Source organism: Mus musculus, chromosome 10 (assembly GCF_000001635.26).
Source record: "Mus musculus strain C57BL/6J chromosome 10, GRCm38.p6 C57BL/6J".
NCBI classification, from domain to species: domain Eukaryota; kingdom Metazoa; phylum Chordata; class Mammalia; order Rodentia; family Muridae; genus Mus; species Mus musculus.
In genome coordinates, this window is record NC_000076.6 from 127,822,811 (window position 1) to 127,847,500 (window position 24,690).

The window sequence follows — 24,690 nt, forward strand, 5'->3', positions numbered from 1 at the left end:
TCATGCCTAAAAAAGCAGCTTCTGCAAGCTGCGGCTAACTGCCTGTTACCTTCCTAGCCCCTGATAATCTCACTGCTGAACCTTATTTTCTTCTTCCATGGAGCTCCAAACCAGCAGTGCTTCTTCCAAATATCCTCTGCCATTTCCCAGTCCCACATTAGTTCGCCAATCTTTTGAGGCCGGCCAGCGGCCCACATGTCTGGGTTCTACCTGGGAGGTATCTTGGAATCTGGAAGAGAAGAGGGAACTAGGCGGTGTGAGAAAAAATGGAACCAAGACATCAGTCTGATCAAGGTTCAATTTTACTATTCTGAGACACTGGGTTATGAAGAAGGGGAAGGGGCCCATTCCGACCAAATCATCCTTGGAGTCCAGTTTCAGGTGACCACGTGTCAGCTCCAGAACAGCTAGGCAGCAGGTAGCAGCTGTGGGAGTGGCAGACCGATAGGGTGGCTGGCTCCACCCCTGATACTCTCCTCATGCTAACAGTCACACCTGATCAGCCAGATTTCAGGCTTGTGTGGGGGGGGGGGATTACAGTTCTTGAGAGCACAAGGACAGCCTGATTCCTTACTGGTTGGGACAGAAAGTGGTGGAAGTGCCAGGTAAGGGAACTGTGACATCATTCCTGAAGGAAGGCATCAGGTTTATTTTGAGCTGAAATCTGAGAGTCATTCAGGTATTTCTCAAAGCCAGGAGCCATATTCAAAGTTCCACACACTACTCTAGAGGTTCTGTAGAATATAATCAAGAATTCCTGGCTCAGGTAATTCAGAGGCACACATGGAGATCACAAATCAAAAAAGTCTATGCTCATATCTGCTTTAAAGCAGGTAGCCAGGAGAAGGGCCACTTGAGAGTCTAAAGTCATTTCCTTTCCCAATTCAGGTCTGGGAGTCCTGATTTGTCTGGGGTCCCAGTCCCATCACCTTGTGTTCCTTTGAGGTCAACTTAACATGTTTCGGGCTGGCCCTTCTATGCTCCATAACTTGCTGTATTAGGAGGGCACCAGCTCTTCCTGTCCTCTCCTGTAAGCTGTCCTAAGTCCAAGTACAGGTTACCAATAGATTCTGATTCTGTTCAAAAGGTCCTGCTTTGTGGTTCCAGAGTGCAATATGCAGAGACACAAGGTGAGTCTGGTACTGAACCGTGGACCCTGTGTAATGAACCAAACATGTATTCCCACCTGAGTCCAGGAAGCAAAGATTATAAGAGAATATATATGTGTTGTTTAATATCAGAGGTGTTTTTCTTGGCAGGGATATAGGTAAAGTGAAAGAACATTGTATGACTTCTGACCAAAAGCCTGTTAAAGTTGAGAGTCATTGGGCAGGAATAATTATAAAAAATGCAGAGGACTGTATGTCAGCAGGGTGGAGTCCTGGATGTCTACACCTTCCTATGTGAGCAGAGGTCAGGCTCATTTTGACACAGAGTATCTCTCTCTCTCTCTCTGCTTGACTTCTACAAACCATGTGGCTTTACCTAGTGGCACTGGTGGGCCTTTGGACTCTCCTGTGCTTCTTCAGGGAGAGGCAGGTGGTGAGCCATCTCCAAGACAAGTATGTCTTCATCACGGGCTGTGACTCTGGCTTTGGGAACCTGCTGGCCAGACAGCTGGACAGGAGAGGCATGAGGGTGCTGGCTGCATGTCTGACGGAGAAGGGAGCTGAGCAGCTGAGGAACAAGACATCTGACAGGCTGGAGACAGTGATCCTGGATGTCACCAAGACAGAGAGTATTGTGGCAGCCACTCAGTGGGTGAAGGAGCGTGTTGGGAACAGAGGTACCACTGAGATTCCTGTCTGTGCTGTTTGTTTTCTGTCTTTGAGTGAAGGGAAGGCCTGTGTAGTCCTGGAAAGATTCCTGTTGGGAGTCAGGGTGGAGTTGGTGTAACTGCAGATTCTGCCCCTCTCTAGCACATCAGTCTGTCCTCTTACCTCTACACTGAGTACACTGAGTCCTCCAAGCTGTGTGTTCTTAGTCAACTGGAGCCTTGGGAAGATTTCATTTGCAATTGTTCTCTTCCCTCTTTGACTTTGTATGTAGAAAGAGATGTAGAAAGAGGGCATTGTTTGCTGTTGAGGCCTAGGTTTGAGACTGTGAGGAGGGAGGAGAGCCCTGGGCTCCTGGGATCTGGTCTCTGTGTGAAGGTCATGTGCCAGCGTGCATCTGCTCTCCCAGTTCTGGAACATGTTCTCATGCACTACCTGTGCACCATGGCAGGGAGAGCCATAATCATTGCCTTGCTTAAGCCCAAAGTCAAGGAAAACTTAGGACAGAAAAAGGTAGGAAGTGGCCTCTCTTTCACAAAGAAACACACACACACACACACACACACACACACACACACACACACACTAACTTGCCTTTCCATCTGTTTCTCCCTTTTTCTCTCTCCAGCATTTGTTTTAAACAATAAATTCATTTAAAAAATGAAAGGAAAACAGTTATTATTCAAAACTCTAGACATGTCAAACTACAATTAGCATACAATTTGCTATTCAGTGGATACAAAGTAGTTAACCCTTTGACTTGTATGTATAATGTATATGCATTCTTTCCAGTTTAAGAAGGCAAGCAACATTACCACTTAAAGAACATTTTTTTCAGCAATAATATAGAATGAATTAAAATAACTTGACCCTCATCCACGCCCCATTGCATTTAGCAGGCCTTGGCACTGGGTATTGTTTGTTACCTTTGTGTTCCCTTGGCTGCTGGTCACCATCTGATGGACATGTTTCTCAACTCCTTCCTGTTGGCATCACCAGATGGCGCCACCACACTCAGCTTGTTCCATTGTCGTAAGAAGTGTCTTGAAGCTGGGCATGGTGACGTAAGCCTTTAATCCCAGCACTTGGGAGGCAGAGGCAGGCAGATTTCTGAGTTCGAGGCCAGCCTGGTCTACAAAGTGAGTTCCAGGACAGCCAGGGCTATACTGATTTACCCTGTTTCGAAAAAACAAACAAACAAACCCCAAACAAACAAAAAACAAAACAAAACAAAAAGAACTTTCTTGAGATACTTCTAGTACATCCCAAGTCTGCAAGCATAAGTATTTTGGGTTCCAAGAGTCAAAAATCTACTTTGTATATTTTTATTAGATTTTTTTTATCCAAACAATTATATTATATTTCCTTTTCCCCAACTTCTCCCAGGTCCTCTCCATGTCCCAGTCTCTCTCTCTCTCTCTCTCTCTCTCTCTCTCTGAAAAAACAAAAGCAAACTTAAAAATCCCTAGGAAAAGTAACTCTAATAAACAGAAAAACAATCACAATCCCATAAAAAACAAACAAGAAAAGACAAGTTAAAAATCCAGAAGAAAACTCGATGAAAGAAATGCAAGCTCCCTTTTTTACCTAATTTCATGATGTTTATTTTATGGAGAAAAGAGCCCTTTGTGTATGAGGCTCAGTGCATGGCTTTTCAATACCTATATTACCTATATAGGTATACCTATACCAGTAGGGTTGGCAAGATTTCTACTTTCAACTTTTTTTACTCTTTTGGTGTTTTGTTTGCATTTTAGATTTGCTTTCCTGATAGTTATGGGTTATAGCTCAGTTGGCTTTATTTCCCTTGGGTATCATGACTATCAATATTTACATATGCTTTGGAATATATACATCCTTATACATATATATATATACGATAGCTCCCAAATAACTGAGACTGGACTATGTATTTAACATGCTTAAAGGGCAGAATTACTAAATAATATTACTCTACTTCCTCTAACCTAATCTACCAAGCTCCCAGCCAAAATTGTGGAGATAACATTCCAGGTTTTCTCTGCTCCAGGTGTTTTCTTATGGTGTCTCCTAGACTCTCTGCAGGTGGCTAAGCCATACCTCCTCTTCTCCAGCTCCCTCCCCTGGCTGGGAGAACTCCAGCCTGTTCTCTCCCCTGCTCAGTCTTTGGTTGTTAAGGTCCCTTTATTGACACATCAGGGAACAATGGGAGAGCTGTTGTTTACACAAGTTTGCACCTGGATAGTGTCTGAATAAGGATGGTAAGCAGATATAGTGGACAAGAAATCAGCATTTGAATCTTCACACAGTGCACAATAAAGTGATTACAAGGCACCATTGACACTACAGTGCAGAAAACTGTTTTTTCCTTGGACAGCAGCTATCAGTTACAAATAACTGCTTGCTTAGAGGTTAGACCATGTGTCCACTTTCCCTGCTCAGTGCTGGCTCACTGTCTCCTCGAGCCTGTGCAGGTGTTATGTGTGCTGCCAGAGTCTGTGAGTTCATGTGAGCAGAGGTCCTGATGTGTCTGTAAGACGGTCTCCTTGGAGTCACCCATCACCTCTGGCTCTTAAAATGTTTCTGTCTCCTCATATTTATAGATCTCTGGGCCTTGAGTGGAGGGGTGTGATGAAGTCATCCCTTTTAGGACTGAGTGTGTCAGAGTCTGCTCATTGTGTGTTGTTGGAAATATTTTTTTAAATGAATCAGTAGTTTATGCTCTTGAGCCTGCAACTCTCTGCCTCCCACCCCCAGCCTGGCCAGCCCTTTCTGGTGGGCAATGGCAGACCTGTTTTTATCTCATGGGCTGGACCTCCCAAAACGTTTTTACCAACCTTGCTAAGATGCCAATGGTAGGTTGTAGTTGTAACCGCCCACGGCCTACATGAAACAGGTACTCCTGGAAGGCAGGCTGGGGCTGAAAGAGAGATTAGAAGTCGAGAAAAATAATGAAGCCAAGACAAATTTTCTCTGATCAAGGCCCATGATTTTACTAAGAGACTGTGCTTAAAAGGGGGAAGGCCCATCCCCCACCAATCCATTCTTGGTGCCTGTCGCCAGCGCAGTGCAAAATGGATTGTCTCAAAGGTGTCTCAGCAGGCAGCAGGATCTCAGAGAAGAGCAGGGCAGTTGACACACATCAAAAAAGCCAGCCAAGTCAGAAAGCTGCACCACAGGTGGCCCCACCTCAGTGGCAACAAGGTCTTCACCAGCCCACTTCAGTCTGGGGGAGGCTACAGTGGGTCACTGAAAGACTCTCATTTTGGGGAGACCCTTGCTCAAGTCCTGGGATGAGCCGATGCCCCAATAACTCGAGAGAAACTATTCTTGATGCAATATTGCATGAAGTTTATTCAGGAATCAGCATGCTGAGGCTGAGCTCGTAACTCGCACAGGGGCAGAGGAGATTGACCCCCAGCAGTTGCAGTCGAGGGTTTTTAAAGAATAAACCACAAAGTGAGGGGAGGATAAGACCACAAAGAGTGGAGAAGCTGAGTAAACATTGTAAGAATGGGGATGATGAATTACAGCTCATCTCTCATGGAAAGGTTATAGGCTATCTTTGGCAAACATTCTTGGTCCCTTACACCATGGGTCAGGCACCTGGGTGGGTCACCCAGTGGTCATCGTTCTCTCAGACTGAAGGCAAAAGAACAAAGAACTCCATGCTGGACTTCGTTTCTAGGGATCTAAGAAACACGTTGAGTTGGGGTCTTACATCACAAACAGATCAGTCCATACTTCAAATTCCCCATGGCCTTTGTAGTGCTCATCAGGCAAACCCACATTTTGCCACAGTACTTTTCTCCTGAGAACCCAGATGAGTGAGTCACTGTGCGAAGGAAAATGCAATACAGACTTCCATCAGAAACAATGGTAACTTAATAGCTGGGCACAATAACTAAAATCCTATCTTGTAAGCCTTAATAAATCTACAACCTCAGGTGGCAAATACTGTTGGATCTGCCATGAAAACAGTACTCAAAGTACCAAGCCTCAGCTGCTCTCCATGATCCTTTTATACCTTCAAAACCAGTACCACCAGGTGATTCTTACACATTACTAGGTCCAACAACAGCACGAGGTACAATCTTGTCTATCTCTGGAATAGAGCTTCTTTGTGCTCTGAGAAACACTTCCCAGAAGATTTCAGATTTCAGCTTAGTGCTTCTGGTCTCCTCTTAATCACAGCTTTTTTCCCCCCAGTAGTCCCTTCTATCCTTCTATTCTTGACTGTATAGCCAGAGCCAGATGGCTGAAGCTGCTGAGTTCTGCTGCTTGCTGGGCCTGGAACATGGCCCTCTTATTCTTTTACCAGCTTTTTGTTTTCCAACTCACTTCCTAACCTTGCCTGACCTAGATGCTGGGATTAAAGGCTTGTACCACCTTGCCTGAATTTAAGCTTTTCTTAAACTAGAACTTGCTCTGTTCCAGGTTGGTCATAAACTCAGAGATCTTCTTGACACAGTCTTCAGGGACCAAAGGCATGCACTACTTTGAGTCAACCTAAGCTTTTCTATGACAGCTTGCAGCCACAGAAACTGGGTTCCTCCTGAAAAGCAGGCTGGGGCTATAAAGGGAATAAATGTCAAGAAAAGAAACGAGGCCAAGACAAAATTCTGATCAAAGCCCAATGTTTACTAAGAATCTGTGCTTATAAAGAGGGAAACCCTATCCCCTGCCAATCCACTCTTGATGCCTGCCGCCAGCCTGTAAGCAATTAGTCTGACACCACTTGTTGGCAGTAAGTTGTCAGTCGACAGGTTGTCAGCTATCTCAGGAATTTCTCAGGAAGGCAGGTTCAACCTCTCAGCAGGTAGCAGCATCTTGGAGAAGAACAGTGCAGGTGACAGAACAATAGAACCATCTAGGTTGGAAGGCTCCACCCTAGGTGGTCTCATTCACAGTGGCAGCATAAGTCTGATTCAGCCTGCTCAAGGCTGGGGGTGGGTCTTACTCTTACCCGCGTTCTCGCGACCGTGCCAGGAAAGAAGCAACAAACCGGAATCTTCTGCGGCAAAAGCTTTATTGCTTACATCTTCAGGAGCCAGAGAGCAAGAGAGCAAGAGAGCAAGAGCAAGAGAGAGCAAGAGAGCAAGAAAGCAAGAAAAAGAACAAGAACAAGAAAGCAAGAGAAAGAATGGCAAAACCCCGTCCCTTTTAAGGAGAATTATCCTCCGCCTAGGACGTATTACTCCCTGATTGGCTGCAGCCCATCGGCCCAGTTGTCATCACGAGAAAGGCAGAACACATGGCGGGAAAACTGCCCCTGCACGTGTGCAGATTATGTTTACCACTTAGAACACAGCTGTCAGCGCCATCTTATAATGGCAAATGTGAGGGCAGCTTCCCACAGGTGGGGGCTACAATTCCTTCCTAAATATATAATTAAAAATTAGCTGAACTGGGGCATAAAATTTATTTATGCTCCATGGTCCTGCTTGGGAATTATGGTGGCTGGCAGCTGTGCCTGGCTTGGGACTAGGTTTTCTATGAACTATTCTTATCTTTCAAGGAAGTATGTGCAGCTTGCTTGTGTTTATTTTGCAGAAACATGGCTCTATTGTGAATTTTGAATAAACCACGTCCTCTTGGCATATACCTCTGTCTTAGATTGATATAGTTCAGAAACCTTAGTTGCCTGTCATTATCTAACTGGCACTCATAGCACACTTTATTCCCAATCAGACCAAAGCCACAATGCATACTCAATACATCTCTTCATATAAATGAACTTCTCCCACCTGCGTGAACCTGAATGCTTGCTGAAGAGGAGCCTGTAGGGAGGTGACTGGCCTGCTTGAAATACAAAGCAGAGAGTAGAAAAGCAATAGGATAAAGGCTGTCAGTGAGGAAGTCCAAGTACTCTATTCAGTTCCAAATTAGCAACGATCAAGCTCAAACTCTGGCCTCCAGGTGTGGGGGAGGTGGCTTTGAGAATCAACAAAAAAGCTGTTAATTCTCAGGAAGAAGTGGAGGCTGTGCTCCAAATTAATGCTTCTGACTAAATAAAGATTTTTTTTTAGCCATCATCAAGGTTGGAATCATACTTACTAGAAGATTCAGGGTCTGTGCCCACTTGATGAACCAATCTTTCAGGCACCCATTGTGCTCTGTCTTCTTTTTGTGAAAAAACACAAACAGAACCTCTTCCCCAAATTAAAACGTAGTCTGGACCATTCCACGTATTAGTTAATGGGTCCCGCCATTTGACCATGGCATAAGAACTGGAAGTAACTGGATGCCAGTGGCGATCTGCTGCAGACTGATCTTTAACATCAGTTTGAAAAAAAAATTAAAACAAATAAGACAAAAGCGAGATGTACTTTTGGTGACCTTGGGGGATAAAATTGCCCCTGTTTTGTTTTTAAAAGCCAATTTTTCAGAGTGTGATGAGCACGTTCAACAATTCCTTGTCCCATTGGGTTATAAGGAATTCCAGTTTTTTGTTTGATACCAAATTCCTTACAAAATGAAATAAAATTGCTGCCAGTATAGAATGGCCCATTATCTTCTTAATGACTTTAGGCAATCCCATAGCATTAAATGCTTGTAAACAATGATCAGTTACATTTCTAGAGGCCTCTCCTGTATGTAGAGAAGCAAAAAAAAATCCTGAACAAGTGACAATACAAACGTGTATATATTTTAATTTTCCAAATTCTGCACAATGAGTTACATCCATTTGCCAAATATGATTGGGTATAGGGCCTCGTGAATTAACCCCTAAATGTGGAACTGGAGATAATGTAATACATTTAGGGCATTGTTTTACAATCATTCTTGCCTGCTCCTTAGTGATCTTATGTCGAAACCTTAAGGTGTGTGTCAGGATACTCTGGTGGAGTCAGCTTGTGAGGCAGAAATGCCAAAAAGCTGCTCATGAGAAATGAATTTCTAGGACTCTCCTCCTAGATATTCTGGCGAAAGCCAACTCTCCAGCTTGGATCGGTTTGTCAGGCGAAAAGCCTGGAAGCTGTTTCATGAAGATAAGAGTCCAGGGAAATTTTCCTCCCAGAGTTATGGCATCTCTTTCCCTAACCCATTATATTCAAATTTCCACCACATTAATCTAGTGTATAGATTCACGTGCACTCTATATAGTATTACCTTATAGTAAATGCCTTTTAAGATTGTATTCTAACATAGCTAAAGCCTTTTTCCAGTGTTCTTAGATTCCAGATAGCAGCAAGGAGCTTAACCTATTCAGTAACTAATTAAGCTGCATCATAAAACAATATAAACATCTGCTATTTACTCAGCTGTCTGTAGATAGAGACTAAAAGTCTCACTGAGATAGAAATCTTTTACTACAGGCTACTTCCATGTCAAGTATAAGTTGATATACTACCCTGATAAGGGGAAACTCTCCAGACAAGATAAGTTTTATTAGACCTAAGAATTTAGAGCTCTGTGATAGCACATTACTCTTAAGGCCTGTCAAGAGTTAACAACCCCCTGATTAAAGTGTGAAATTCTTGCCTGGCATTAGGCATTAGGCTGATCCTAGGCAGGGCTTGTTATCCCTAATGTAAACATTTAATTAGTCCCTGTAAATTCCTTTCTGCCGTAACTGGTGAATTTCAGTGTATCTTGTCTTTTTGTGATTTGTATCCTCTGATAATTCGTTGTAATATAAGTCTGAAGCTCAACCAGAACATTACATTCAGATCCAAAACCACTTGTGTATCTGTCTGTCATTTTTCATCCGACTTCTTTGCCCATCTGCCTAAAAAATCCCGTTCTTCACAGACCAGGGACCTAGAGGGTCTGTGGCAGGTGTGGCTAGAAAGATGAAATTTATCATGATCACGTCTAGCTAATGCAACAGGATCTGAAACTAAGGCCTCTCCTATTAGGGCTCTGTCAATGCAATCATTGCCTGCAGCTAAAGGTCCAGGAAGACCAGAATGAGCTCGTATACGATCAATATAAAACAGATTTTTTTTCGAGCAAGAATGATGTTTTGCAATTGTGAAAACAGATCCTGATGGTGTATTAAAGCTAAATGTACCACAAGTCTTCAGCAAGGGAATTTATTGTGCAACATATAAATTATTAGTTAAAATATTAAAAGCATCATTCATAGACTGAAAAACATTCAGTATCACTGTCAGCTCTGCTAACTGAGCCGAGAGGCCAGGAGTCTCTATGACTACCTGTTGATTATTCATAAGATATCCAGCTCACCCTTTAGAGGAGCTGTCAGTAAAAATCAAAAGAGCATTATACAAAGGTTGTAAAGATGTCATATTAGGAAATATCACCTCATGTACATTTAAAATTTTTATCAACCTATATTGAGGATAATGATTATCTACAGTTCCAATAAATCCTATTTGAGCAAGCAACCAATCGTACTGTGCTGCTTCAGCCAAGTATCTTGATCTACACTATAAGGCTAAACAATGATATCTGGCTCTTTGCCAAAATAAGTTAGTGCTTGCTTTCTTCCAAGTATAATCATCTGGGCTACTGCTTTATAATATGGCAGGATATTATGTTTAGGAGATATCCTCCCATTAGAGGAGCCCCTTGCCACAACAATCCTGTAGGTATATGAATCGTATTAAAAATTAACAGATGTAAAGGCAAAGAGTAATCTATATAAGTAATTGTTCTTCAATAGCTCTTTCTACTTGTTGTAAGGCCAGCAATCCTTCTGAGGTTAAAGATCTAGAGGTAGGATCAGAACTCCCTTTAGAATATCAAATAAAGGTTTCAATTCCCCTGTAATAAGCTTTAAATAGGGGCAAAGCCAATTAATATCACCTAACAATTTTTGAAAATCATTTAAAGTTTTTAAGCTGTCCCTGTGAATAACTATCTTCTGGGGGGAAACAGCTTGATCTGTAAGTCTAAAACTCAAATAATTAGAAGGATCCTGAGTTTGTACCTTCTAAGGAGCTATTTGCAGTCCTTTATCAGCTAAGGCCTGCTGTAAATCTCTATAACATAAAAGCAAGTCCTGAGGATCTTTTCCCACTAATAAGACATCATCTATGTAATGAATGATATATATCATTGGCCATTGCTCTCTTGCAGGCTGAATGGCTTGTGCCACAAACTTTTGCCATAAGGTAGGACTATTAGCCATGCTCTGAGGAAGAACTGTCCATTGATATCTTTTCATAGGTTCCTTAAAATTAATAGAAGGAACACTGAAAGCAAATCTTTCACAATCCTCAGGGTGCAAAGGAATAGTAAAGAAACAATTTTTAAAATCTACCACAATTTTATAATATCCTTTTGGAATGGCTACCAGAGATGAAAGCCCAGGTTGTAAAGCTCCCATAGGTACCCTGGTTTCATTAACCTTTCTTAGATCTTTAGCAATTTCCATTTACCAGATTTTTTCTTGATAATAAATATTGGAGTATTCCAAGGAGACTGGGATTCTATTAAATGTCCTGCCTCTAATTGCTCCTGCACTAGCAAAGAGATGGCTTCTATCTTCTCTTTAGGTAAAGACCACTGATCAACCCACACCGGAATATTATTAAGCCATTGAATTTTACAGCATGGGATGCAGGCAAGATAGTGGCCATTACAGAAAATACCCCAAGCCTCTTGTGTTAGAGTGAGGCTTAGGACCTTCAAAAGTCTTAATACCTTGTCCTTCCTTTCCTAGCCCCTGACCAGGCAGAAATTCTTGTCTTAGCATCTGCTTAGTCACTGCCTCATTAGGACTACACATTATAAGGCCCATCTGTGACAAGAGATCTCTTCCCCAGAGGGTAACAGGCAAATTTGACATAACCAAAGGCTGAATTTGTCCTGAATTGCCCTTCTCAACTCTCCAGGTTAGCAATTTAGAGCTTTGTTTTAGATTATTGACATAACCAATTCCTTGGAGGTGAGTAAGCGTATCAGACAAAGTCCAAGTTGAAGGCCAATCTTGTCCTCTAATAATTGTTACATCAACTCTAGTATCTATTAATCCTTCAAAGGTTTTTCCTTCAATTAATAATTTAAGGTTAGGTCTCTTACTAGTAATAGATTGAACCCAGTACACATCAGAGGAACCAAAGCCACTCTGTCCTCTCTCACTCTTAACAAATCTGGACGGTAGCAGTTGCAAGGGAACTAAGATAAGTGGAGCAATTCTTTGATTAGCAGGTACAGTTATAATACCATGAGGGGAAGCAGTCATAATTTAAATTTCTCCCTCATAATCATTATCTATAACACCTGGATAAATCTGCAGACCTTTTACAATAGAATTGCTTTGTCCTAAAAGAAATCCCCAAGTTTCTGCATGTAGAGGTCCAAAAACGCCTGTAGGCAGAGTTTGGACTCTCATTTCTGGAGTTAATACTGCGTGGGTGGTGGAACTGAGGTCCAATCCTGCACTTCCTGGGGTTGTCCTAATAAGTTCAAAAAAATGGATTTCCTTGGCTGGGCAGCAGCTTCATGGCCTCATAAGCTGCCTGATGTGGGTATCTCGGGGCCTGAGGCTGGCCCCTCTTCTTGTTTCCCAGGCACCGGATGGCCCTGAATATCTGTATTAGATTTGCATTCCCTAGCCCAGTGGTTACCCTTCCTGCATTGAGGACAAACTCCTGGAGCATAGACTGATTGCCCGCTTGGCACCTCTATTCCTAGGACAATCATTTTTAAAATCACCCAAACTTCCACACTTAAAACATACTTTATTCCCTCTTTTCTGTGCAAGCATTGAAGGCCAAGCCCTGATTGTATGAAGGTCCAATCTCTGCACAAAGATGGATATACCTTGCTAAATCTGTCTGTCCTTTGTGCAGCTGAATAGCCATGCTGCGTTAGCATTCTCATAAGCCAATTGTGCAACAAAAGGATTTCCTGTTTGTGAATCTCCAAGAATTCTACTAGCTGCTTTTAATAGCTTATCCACAAAATCCTGGAAGATCTCATCACGACCCTGCCGAATACTGGCTAAACTTCCACCAAGATCCCCTTTAATCGGTAACTGATTCCAAGTGCTGCAGGCAGCCAGAGTAACCTGCACATATACTCCAACAGGAAACCCAACCTGATTAGCATTGTTTTCATATTGACCTTCTCCTAAAAGCATGTTAAAATCCCAGCCTGGGTTACCTGTCTGAGCATTCAAAGCGGCAGTTTTCTTACTGGCTTCTCAGCATCCAGAATTCCAAAGTAAGAAATCTCCTCCTGACAAAATAGTCTTACATAGAGTCTTCCAATCTTAGGGGGTTAAATTTAACTCCAGGACAGTATCCAGTAATGCTTGTGTAAAAAGAACTGTAGGGTCATATTGTGCCACAGCTGTTTTTAACTTCTTTATCACCTAGAACTCCAAAGTCTGATATTGTCTGACTCTATTGTTTTGCTGGTCAATTATCTCAACTACAGGGAAAGCTAGCATAGCACATCAGATGTATTCTGTCCTTTCCCTTGAGCCTGACTCACAGCTCTTTCTAGCGGTGATTGGTATATCTCAGAATAGCTGTTCTTCCCTGTATTTGACCTTTTTTTTTTTAAGCTCCTGTAGCTCATTAGTCAATTTCTGCAACTTAATTTCAAACTCTAATTTACTTAGTTGCATGTCCATTTGAGTAGCATCTCCTATAGTGGAGGCCATAGGTGGAGCAGAAGGTTCGAAAGGAGACCAATCCTCATCATAATATTTGGAAACTCCTCTTTCTGAATGATCTTCTTTGTCTAATATTAATTAGCTCATCATTAGAATCTCTATACCCTTCTAATTTAGGGTTGAGAGGGCCCTTTTCTGAGAAAGTCCTCTCTGGCAGGGGATCTTCCTGAGATTCTTCAAGCTCTCCCTGGGCACTATCTGACACCTGTGAGGTCTCTTCATCAATAGCATCTTTTATGAGTGCCCAGAGGCAGAGGGTGAAATTATCTGCCTGGGTGTTTCTCAGAGCTTCTCTAATTCTCTCCCAGGTTCTCGTCTCTAACCTTTTTTTCTCCTCTGAACCATGGGCAGCAAGAATCTATCTGATCTGAAAAATCTTCTAACAATTGTTCTTCAAACCCTACTCCTCTCACCTGAAGCAGCCTTTGAAGGCTGCGGACAAATACCTGTTTAGAATTTTCTATTCCCATTTTCTGCTGTCAACCCCTAAGTGGAATCAGCGCTGGGTCAACGTTGTCCCAACTTAGCCTGTATCCTATCGCACCTACAACAATTATAAAAACAGTATGCTTAGCTGAGTCAGATCTTGCCACAAAGTCACAACTTCCTTAATCTCTTTATCTTCTTGAATACAGGATTCACCTTCATTTAGCTTCCTGGTGACACTCTATTCCTTGAACCATACATTTCATATTTTTCCTTTTGAAGCTTGCTATGGTTGGCCAAATTGATCATCATGAGACTTAACCAAAATGATGTCTGTTGGGCTTTGTTGAGATGTTCTTTGTCAATGAAATTAATATAAATCTCTTGAACTTTGCCTCAGGTAGACTCCTCAAACAAGAGCAAAGAGCAGCCACATTTTACACCAAAATATCACAAGAGCAGTTTTTAGGTCACATATTAAAATTCTTCTCCTCTAAAACTTCTAGAGCCAGGCTTCCACAGTACAAATCACACTCAGCAAAAAAAAAAAAAAAAAAAAAAGTCATTCATATTCCTATGACAATAGGCCATTAATCCCCACTTAAAGCATTTACCTGCTTTCCAAATCTAAAGTCCAAAAATCCACATTCTTCCAAACAACCGCTGGGTCAGGCCTATCACAGCAATACCCCAGTACTCATACCAACTTCTGTCTGATTTAAGGTTACTGCTATGAACAGACACCATGACAAACGCAATTCTTAAAAAGACAACATCTAATTGGGGATGGCTTACAGGATCAGTTATGTATTTTATTACCAAGGCAGGAGCATGGTAGCATCCAGACAGGCATTATGTAGGAGTAGCTGAGAGTTCTACTAAAAGGGGGCAGGGGAAGAAGGGGGAAGGGAGAATAGCCCACGCCCAGCCAGAGTTCCTCCTATGCTCCGGGCAAGCAGACACAGGAGGGCTGCCAGATGCTTTCCACTCAGCCCTGGGTGGGCATCTAAGCCACTGACCCTGAAAGACCCACAAAGTGAGGACTCCCCCATGTTCTGACTCAGGAGAGGAGACACCCCAAATCATTCACAAGAAACAGCCTTGATGCAAACCACAAGAGGACTTTTTATTCCAGGCGCACTCTGTGGCCCACAGTTGTACACCACGCAGGGGTAGAGAACCGTCGACCCCAAGTAACTGAGAAAGGGGGTACTTAAAGGAAAAAAACATAACCCAAGGAGGTAGGGAGGGCGTTACTGGAAAATGCCGAAAACACCAGTGAAAAATCACAAGGGGGTACTAAAAATCACAAGTGGAGACTCCCTGCTTCTCAAGATTTTAATCTAACTTTTGTGGTCAGCCAGGTCCTGGAACAAGGTCACTGAACCGGCTTGCGTAATGACCCGTTGTGTGATCAGCCAGTTCTTGGAACAGGCTGCTTCAGGGACCAACTATTTCTCTTTCTTGGATCCAACTTGGTCTGGGGGGGGGGGGTCAAACTTAAATTTTCTACCTTACAACCCCACTCAAAGAGGGGGTGGACAAGGGGCAGCCCCCAACTGTGGGCCCCTGGGGAGACACCCTGTTGCTCCAGGGTTATAGGAGAGAGGGCAGAGGGAAAAGGTTCCCATGCAGGCAAGAGTAAGTGCAGTGGGCCTTGATGAACAGAGATAGTCTATGGTTTTAGAGCTTTATTATAGAAAGGCAGGGAGAAAGGAGAAAATGTGGAAAGAGAGAGACCAGCTAGGCCAAGAGGAGAGAAGGGGGAAAGAGAAAGAGAGAGAGAAGAAAGGCTAGAGAGTAAGAGGGAGAGAAAGGAAGAGAGTGAGAGGAGAGAGGAGAGGAGAGTAAGGGGAGTAAGAGAGTGAGGAGGGGCCAAACAGCCCCTTTTATGGTGTGCTGCTATCGTCACTGTTGCTAGGTATCTGGAGAGAAGTTTAGCCTGAAGGTCAGAAGCTTGGGACATTGCCTATGTGTCTACTAACCATGCTTCTCTTGTGGGGGCTGAGGGGGTGGTAACTTTGACAGGAGCCAGGGTTCCAGGAGACATGAGAACTCCTTCTGTTCCATGTAGGTTAATTACCACCACTTCAGCTTGACTGGAGACCAAACTGTCTGTGTGTAGCCCGATGCCCAACACAGACAGGCATTATGTAGGAGTAGCTGAGAATTCTACATCTTGTTCAGAAGGCAAACAGTAGAAGACTGGCTTCCAGGGAGCTAGGATGTGGGTTTAAAGCATTTGCCAATAGTCATACACTTATTCCAACATGCCTACACCTACTGCAACAAGGCTATACCTCGTAAAACTGTCACTTCCTGGCCCTAGCATATTCAAACCACCACAGCTACATAGCCTTACCATCAGGATGGGAGAGCAGCTAGTAGTAGCCTTGAGCATAGCCTGTACTCAGGGTCTGGAGGATGTTGGTTTGTGTATGCCTAGCCCATGAAGTACAACTATTTGAAGGTGTGGCCTTGTTGGAGTAGGTGTGGCCTTGTGATGTAAATGTGCTACAGTGGGCTTGGGCTTTAAAACCCTCCTCCTAGCTGCCTAGAATCCAGTCTTCTCCTAGATGCCTTCCAAAAAATAGGTGGGACTCTCAGCTCCTCCAGCCCCATGTCTGCCTGGATACTGCCATGCTCCCACGTTGATGATAATGGACTGAACATCTGAATCTGTAGCCAGCCCCAATGAAATGTCTAAGAGTTGTCTTGGTCATGGTGTCTGTTCACAGCAGTAAAACCCTATCTAAGACAGAGGGGGTGTTCCTTGGATTGCTTTTAGGGACAAAATGTGACCCATTCCTGGCATTGAAGGTTTTACATGGTGAATTATGATGTGTACTTAGATATCATGTCTACTATCATATGGCGACTCCAATGAAATCCTTTCATATATGTATTTTAAGAAGTTTCTATGGAAGTGGCTTTATATATGTTTTCAAACCAGAACAAAAACAATATTGATTACATATTATGGGTCTATAAAAACCCAAGACATGCTTTTGAGCCAAAAAGGCAGAAGCCTTACTGAGCCAACATTTTCAATTCCACAACAGCCGATCTTAATTTCAATCAACTAGTCTCCCATTCACTCTGCACAGAAATCAATGGTAGGCATATGGTCTTTACTTGTAAGTATTTCAGAGTGGATTCTTGAAGATCTGTGACTTGAAGGCAAAAGGGATGAGTGACGGCCACCTGTGGGTAGTGGCAAAAAGAGCCCAGTGTGTTCAGGTTGACAGTGGAAAATCTGTCCTGTTGGTTCTCAGCAAGGATTGTCACCTCCCTTATCCTGTCCCTGGGTGCCTAAGGGTTTTTATTGTTGCCAAAGCAACTTGGGGAGGAAAGCTTAAACTTCTACATTACTCTTCATCACCAATGGAAGTCAGGACACAAACTTAAATTCAGAAGGAACTTGGAGGCCATGGAATGATGGTGCATACTGGTTTGCTCCCACAGCTTGCTCAGCTGCTTTCTTACAAACTCAGGACCAGAAGCCCAGGGATGGCATCACTCACAATGGGCTGTGACCTCCCTAGTTGTTCACTAATTGAGAAAATGCCTTACAGCTGGATCTTATGGAGGCATTTCCTCTGATGACTCGAGCTTGAGTCAAGTTGTCATAAAACCAGCCTATATATTAGGTTTTGTAAGCATCTGAGGAAAGTTGATCAACATTGATTTTCATCAGCATAGATGTTGATTAATACAAGAATTGATCATGAGCCGGGCGTGGTGGCGCACACCTTTAATCCCAGCACTCAGGAGGCAGAGGCAGGCAGATTTCTGAGTTTGAGGCCAGCCTGACCGACAAAGTGAGTTCCAGGACAGCCAGGGCTATACAGAGAAACCCTGCCTCGAAAAACCAAAAAAAAAAAAAAAAAAAAAAAAAAAAAGAATTGATCATGATTAATTTCAAGGCCAGCTTTAGCAGAGGTGAACAGCACAGCTCTGTTTTCCAAAATTCCCACAATCAAGGTTTCAGTTGTTTGTTTCCCAACCAAATTTCCTCCAGAGATTTTGTCTTTTTTTTCTTTTGTCCTTTGTATTTTCCTCTGTTCCTTCTCTTTTTCCTCATGACTATTCTTTCTTATTACTATAATAAGTAATGATAATGGAAACAAATACTTCCTTATAACTACCTTTCTTGGCCTTTTGAAAGACATAGGCAGCAGTGTGTTAACTGCTCAATGTAGCTCGAAGATACAACTGTCTTCTACAGAATTTTATCTCTATGGCATCATGGCATGACTGGGGTAACTCTTATGGATGAAACATTCAATTTGAGCTTGCATACATCTAAAGATTTAGGCCATTATCATCATAACAGGAAGTATGGTGGGTTGTAGATAGTCATGGTGCTAGAGAAGGAGCTGAGATACTACATCTAGATCAACAGGTAGCAGGAACAGCAAGACCCTGGGATAGCCTACTCCCAGTTAATCACATAATCCAACAGGGCCACACCCAGTTTAACAGGGCCACAGCCCCTAATCTCTCTCAAGCACTGCCCTCTGTCAGGACGAAGCTTTCAAATATTTGAGCCTATGGCTGCTGTTTCCATTCAAACCAACACACAAAGTAAAAGAATAAAACATCTTCAAGGATGGCACCAACACGTAAAACACAAATGCACTTTAGTGGTCTCCTGATTTAAAAAGGTACACCATAGCCGGGCGTGGTGGCGCACGCCTTTAGTCCCAGCACTCGGGAGGCAGAGGCAGGCGGATTTCTGAGTTCGAGGCCAGCCTGGTCTACAAAGTGAGCTCCAGGACAGCCAGAGCTACACAGAGAAACCCTGTCTCGGAAAAAAAAACAAAAAACAAAACAAAAGGTACACCATGTTCCCACCATCCGTCCTTAAACTTAGCAGCTGAGAAGGGACTGCTGGCTGATTCCCAGGCAAGGAACTGGAACAGGAAGACTTAATGGATGAGGTGTCCGTGCTTGGAGCCAGCAGTCTCCGGCATGAGAACCCAGCCCTGCGGATACCATGTTCTTATTCATTGTATCCTATTCTCCAGTAAACACCGGTCACAGTGGTCTTACCTTGTGAATATGCATTTCATCCATAATTAAACCTGTACTGTGTGACTCTCTCTTCCCACTGTTCCTAGGACTCTGGGGCCTGGTCAACAACACTGGCATCTCCGTCCCCTCGGGTCCCAGTCAGTGGATGGACAAACAGAACTTTGCAAGTATACTGGATGTGAACCTGTTGGGCATGATCGAGGTGACTCTGAGCATGCTGCCCTTAGTGAGGAAAGCGAGGGGCCGTGTGGTCAACGTCTCCAGCATTGTGGGCTGAGTGTCTTTTGGTGGTGGTGGTTACTGCATCTCCAAGTATGGTGTAGAGGCCTTCTCAGACTCCCTCAGGTACTGGAAACGAAGTAGTCCCTTAGTGAAGATTTAGGAAGGTTTTTATTTAATCACACTCCTAAGTTACCATAATAGGAATGACACTAGTCATCTGGGTCTGTCTAACCTTTCCCTTGAATCATTCACTGGTGAGCAAGTTTCCATGTCTATAGAAGAGATCAGGACTGAGACATGAGTTGAGTTCATTCTTCCTGTTGTGGAGGAAGGGGGGTATTAGGGGATACTAATGGGGTAAGATTGGAACTGTGAGGTTTTTGGGTGAAGAATCCATTCCATATGCTGAGTATGTTTTTAAATTTTGGTGAATATCTCTTTCAACTCCATAGGTAGATGTCAGGCCCCCTGTAGAATCCACAATAAACACATTCTATCCTAACATATGTGCTTCAATCATGACCTAAGGACTATGACAACTAAGAGAGTGAGAGGGGAGACAAAGAAGAACTGTGACCTTCCTGTGGTGTTGGCATGGACAGTCACCTGTGTTGAGCATGCTAGCCATTACATTTGCTGAGAGTCCTGTAGCAGGATTAGACTGTATCAGAGTAAACATGGGAACCTGGAACCTGGATGTGTAGGTGAATTCTCTTTGGAGAATGGAAAGGCCAGATATGAAAGGAGGGTGGTTATCAGGTGGATAAAGGTAGACTTGTGGGGATGCTATGTATTTCCAGCTGTTGGCAATGCAACTCTTCCAAGGGATGGAACCTGGACTGCCATTTGGGGCAGGGAACAGGTAGCCTGCCAATGTGAGGGAGTTTGATTCAGGAGTTCACTCTCTGGAGACACCTGCTTGAAGAAAGGGGAGAGGCGTAGTCTGAGAGCTTCCTAGGACAGATGTGGAGTAGATGGAGGTTGACTATGCTTGTGACGTGGAGGTGATTTGACAAGGAATGGAATCCTTTACGTCTGCACTACATGGAGAAAGGTGTTACTGTTACTGTGCTCCGACCAGAATGTGTACTTTTAGGGCAGTGAGCTACACACACCAACACTTAGTATGACATCCAAAAGCACAGAAATCCTTCATTTCCTGCACATTCCAGATCCAAAGGGTGTGGCCTTTCCTTACCACAGGCTGTTGTTCTCACGCCACTGTACTAAAGACTCTGAAACCCTTGACATCCTTCTGCCTTGCAGGAGGGAACTCTCCTATTTTGGGGTGAAGGTGGCTATAACAGAGCCTGGCTTCTTCCTGACTGATATGACTGAGAGTGAAAGATTATCATCAAACATCCAGGTGCTGTGGGACCAGACCAGGGAGAAATCAGGGAGATCTATGGCGAGAAATACCTGGCATCCTGTAAGTGAGCCCTGAGGACCAAAGCGAAGTCCAGCCCTGAACGCTTAACCCCTTGCTCATATTAGTGGTTCTAATGAATTGCTCTTTATCCTCAGAGAACAGTAATTTAGATCCGTTTCCTTGGGGTGGTGGGCAGTGTGAGTATGTGGTTCTTGTCTTTCAGAACATGCTGCTTTGTTCCTTCTGCTCCACTCATGATCATGGGACTGTAAATGGATTCAGGGATGGGACATGGCATGAGATCAGCACTTTCCATGAGCTGAGAAACGGGTGACTTCAATTCATCCTTGAAGATTGTGGTCCTTCAGATGAACTGGGACAGGCTAGGCTTGGGTTCCATAGCATTGATTCTCTGACACAAAGAATAGAAATTCTCCTCTATGTTGTGGTTAGACAGAAATGGTGGGAACTGAAAAACTGCCTAATTCATTCCTCATTCTGCATAGGTCTGAAATGCCTAAACAAAATGAACCAGAGGTGCAACACAAACCTGAATTTGGTGACTGACTGCATGGAACACGCTCTGACTGCCTGTCACCCTCGAATCCGATGCTCAGTAGGCTGGGATGCCAAGTTCTTCTTCCTCCCCTTGAGCTACCTGCCCACCTTTCTTGTGGATGCTGTTCTCTACTGGATTTCCCTGAAGCCTGAGAAAGCCCTCTGAAGTCTTCACCTATGTGCATACCTGGGGAGATGTAGGAACTGTAAGGGAGGGAATTCTTAGAAGGAATTAAGAGGGTCAATGGAGGGAGTGTTTTACTCTGGGGTTCTTAGTCAACACACTTCATCTCATTAATTCTCCTATGATACTACTTGAGACTGATGATGACCAATGAAATAGGCAAAGAATTCTGCCAAGGGATTCAGATACAAAAGCACTGACTGATGCTCAGGCTCTGAGCATTATGGCCTTCAATGAAGATCCACACAGATGAGGAGGTTAGGACCAGCTTGTTCCAAACAGTGCCCTGTGTCCTCCTCTGCAGGAAATGCACTTGCCCTGGCTAGTTAAGCCCTTATGCAGCATGGAAGTGTCCCTGCTCTGAAGTCACCTGCGACCATGGTGTGGGGTCTGAGAGAGTCACTAATAATGCCAGCACCCATGCCCTGGAGTTAGGTCAGCAGGCCCTGGGTGGGAGGTTCAGTCTCTGGTGGTGAGCATACAGCAGAGGATGGGGGACACCATTTTTTTTTTTATTTGTTTTGAAATCATGGCTTCTTTTTGGACTCTTTTTCTTTTTAGAGCAAAGTATGACATTATTTCTGTATCCTGTGATTTAATCCATGGCTTTGGAGGTTAATGAGGTTTGGATCACAGGGGTAAGGGGAAATGTCCTGAGAAGGGTTTCTACAGGACAGCAGGCTTCTTCTTGCTTTGTCTCAGCCCTTGCAGACACTGAAGTAGGAACAACAACTTTCCATTCAAAACTTAACACCAGCAAATAGTGCAGAATTCTGTGCATGCAGGTCCATGAACGGAATTTACTTGTAGGCCTCGGCTTCACCACTCCTTTCTCTGCAGACTCACAAAGTGATCATATATTTACTGCAGAATCACTAAATGACTATTCCTTCCTGCAGACTCACTGGGTGATCATCAACTCCCTGTAGACTAGGCATCCATCCCTTTTCTGCAGACTCACTAAGTGACCATGCCTTCCCTTTAGACTCACTGGGTGATCATCAATTCCCTGTAGACTAGGCGCCCATCCCTTTTCTGCAGACTCACTAAGTGACCATGCCTTCCCTGCAGACTCACTAAGTGACCATGCCTTCCCTGCAGACTCACTAAGTGACCATGCCTTCCCTGCAGACTCCCTAAGTGACCTTCCCTTCACTGCAGACTCACTAAGAGACCATGCTTCCCTCCAGACCCACTAAATGACCATTTCTTCATATAAGAATCACTTACTGACCATCACAACAAAGCCCTTCTGATTTTCCATCTATCTTTGTCCCAGGCAACTTCTCATGTCCCCTCCCTCTGTCCCACTGCCACACTCCTCCAGCACCATGCCGAGAGTGTCCCTCTCAACTCTGTTTTTCATTTTATGGACAGTATTTGCAAAAGAACAAAGGTCCTGTACTTGAGGTGCTCTGAGGCCTGGCTTTGCCTGGTGCTAGGTTGGTGAATCTCAAGAGTAGGCTGAGCAGGGACAGCATGTGTGGAAGAGGCAGAGAATCCTGGGCTCAGTGCAGACTTGTGCTTTGGTGGGACTTTCATAGATGCCTGACTCTTCTTCTCTAAGTAGAAACATGGAGACTGAGAAGTCACAGGAGAAACTTGTAAAGTAAACAATAATTTCTGCCACACCACCTCCAGTAGGATCTATGTGACAAGTTTCATAGACTGAGGCGATTGACCTCAAAAGGGAGAGACCTCCTGGAACCGGTTGTGGAACTCTTCTCAGGAGAAAAAATATTGAGCCATAGTTCTCATGGCAATCTATCTGTTTTGTTTTCTCTTATTCCTTTTCTTATTTACATGTTCCTGGTAGCCTAGGCCAAGATCTTAAGTGAGAATAATGGGTAAGAAAGCATCCCTAGAAATGGGGCCACTAACATGACCTTATCCCCAAGAAAACCAACACTTTAATTTTTAAATCATTTACAAAACTATTAAGATAGATAAAAACTTTCCCAACAATAAAATTTCATATGGCTACATGTGTGTCATCAGAGGTGGATTTTGGTATATGGTAAAGAAAGCCTTAATTAGAAAAATCAAAATAGTTTAAATTTATACATTGAAGATTTATATAAAAAAAATCAGGCACTAGATGTTAAATAATAATTGACCATCGGGCTGGAAAGTTAGTTCAGTGGTTAAGAGCACTGACCGTTAAAGATTTATTAACCTGCTCCTTGAAACATGCCACTAGCCTTGGACGACGGCCCCGCACTGAATACATTCTTTTAGAATTGTTATATTTTGATGGTTTATAATGATGTTACCTGTTCTGTTTTGTGATTCACTGAATACATGGCTTCAGAGTTGTAATGCTTAGATGATTTTTGTGCTTTACTGTGCCAAATGATTTTTGTTGGTATTTGTGATTATTTCACTGGATATAGTTTCTAAGAGATGTAATGTTTGGCTTCTTAAGGTATAAAATCCCCTGCTTGAGAGCTGCAAAACACACTCAGATTCAAACTGCCTCTGTGTTTGTTTCTGTTTGTCACAGCCGAAGCCTTACCCACTTAGCTTCAAGGACCCTCATTCCAGGGACCCCCATACCAGACTGGGGTGGTCTGTGGCAAATTTCTGGTTTAATGAAAATGGAAAATGCCAACCCTATCATGTACCTGGTCATTCATTTCACTTATGTTAACTTCAAAGGCTTGTGGTAGGACCTTTGAGCATATGTGTATGTACCTGTATGTTACATGTTTGTTGGGAGCTATTAAGACAACACAATTGTCCTGATCTCTGAATTGGGCCTCTCCCCCCCCCCCGAGAAGAAAAGGGGGTCAAAAGTGGGCCATGCACCCCTCCGAGAACAACCACAGATTGTTCCAGCCCTAAGTCAACGCGGATGTCCTGACCTCAAGATGTACCCTGATACCGCCAAGTTCCTGCTTCCCCTTGTAGTCGCCAAAAGAAAAATTCCCGCTGCCCCATCCCACCTGCTGAGAAGTACTTCCTCTTTTTCTGCTGCCCCATCCCTCCTGCTGAGGTGCATTTCCTCTGCCCCATTCCTCCTGCTGAAAGGCACTTCCCCTTTTGCTTGTGCATTTAAACCTCGGGCCTGGCTGATACATTTGGGGTCTTGATGCAATCCAGAACAGTTTCTGTGGCGTTATTCACACAAGACTCTCGTCTCTCTCTACCCCCGCCCCCCATTTGGTTATTAGGAGAAGGTCCCCTCGAGACCCTCAAATAACTGGACCTGCTGGACGGGTCACATGTTTAGGAGTACTCTCAAAGGTGAGAAGGAAGATGAGGCACACTGGTTACAGGAAGTTTTCAGCCATAAAATGTAGTTGTCAAAAATTGAAGTTGGACCCTGCAAAACAGCAGGAAGCACTCTTAATGGCTGACCCATTTCTCTAAAACCTGCATTTATATTTTATTTCATTTTGAGATGTCTCAGGACATAACAGGTTTAATTGGACAGGGAAAAGGGAGGCAGAACAAAGAGTCACAGGGACAGAGAGCAACTCAGAGGAGGAGAAGGGAAAGGGAGGATGGGTGGGAAGAAGATCCTGTATAGTGTAGCTAGACA

At 43.6% G+C, this 24,690-nt stretch overlaps 1 pseudogene across 1 annotated transcript; it reads left to right on the plus strand.

Moving 5' to 3' along the window:
* The first annotated feature begins 1,405 nt into the window (after nucleotides 1-1,405).
* Nucleotides 1,406-23,755, plus strand: Rdh18-ps (retinol dehydrogenase 18, pseudogene; annotated as a pseudogene). Its single transcript, NR_037604.1, has 4 exons — nucleotides 1,406-1,786; nucleotides 18,900-19,158; nucleotides 20,302-20,464; nucleotides 20,911-23,755. The product of NR_037604.1 is annotated as a retinol dehydrogenase 18, pseudogene (transcript).
* The last annotated feature ends 935 nt before the right edge of the window (nucleotides 23,756-24,690 follow it).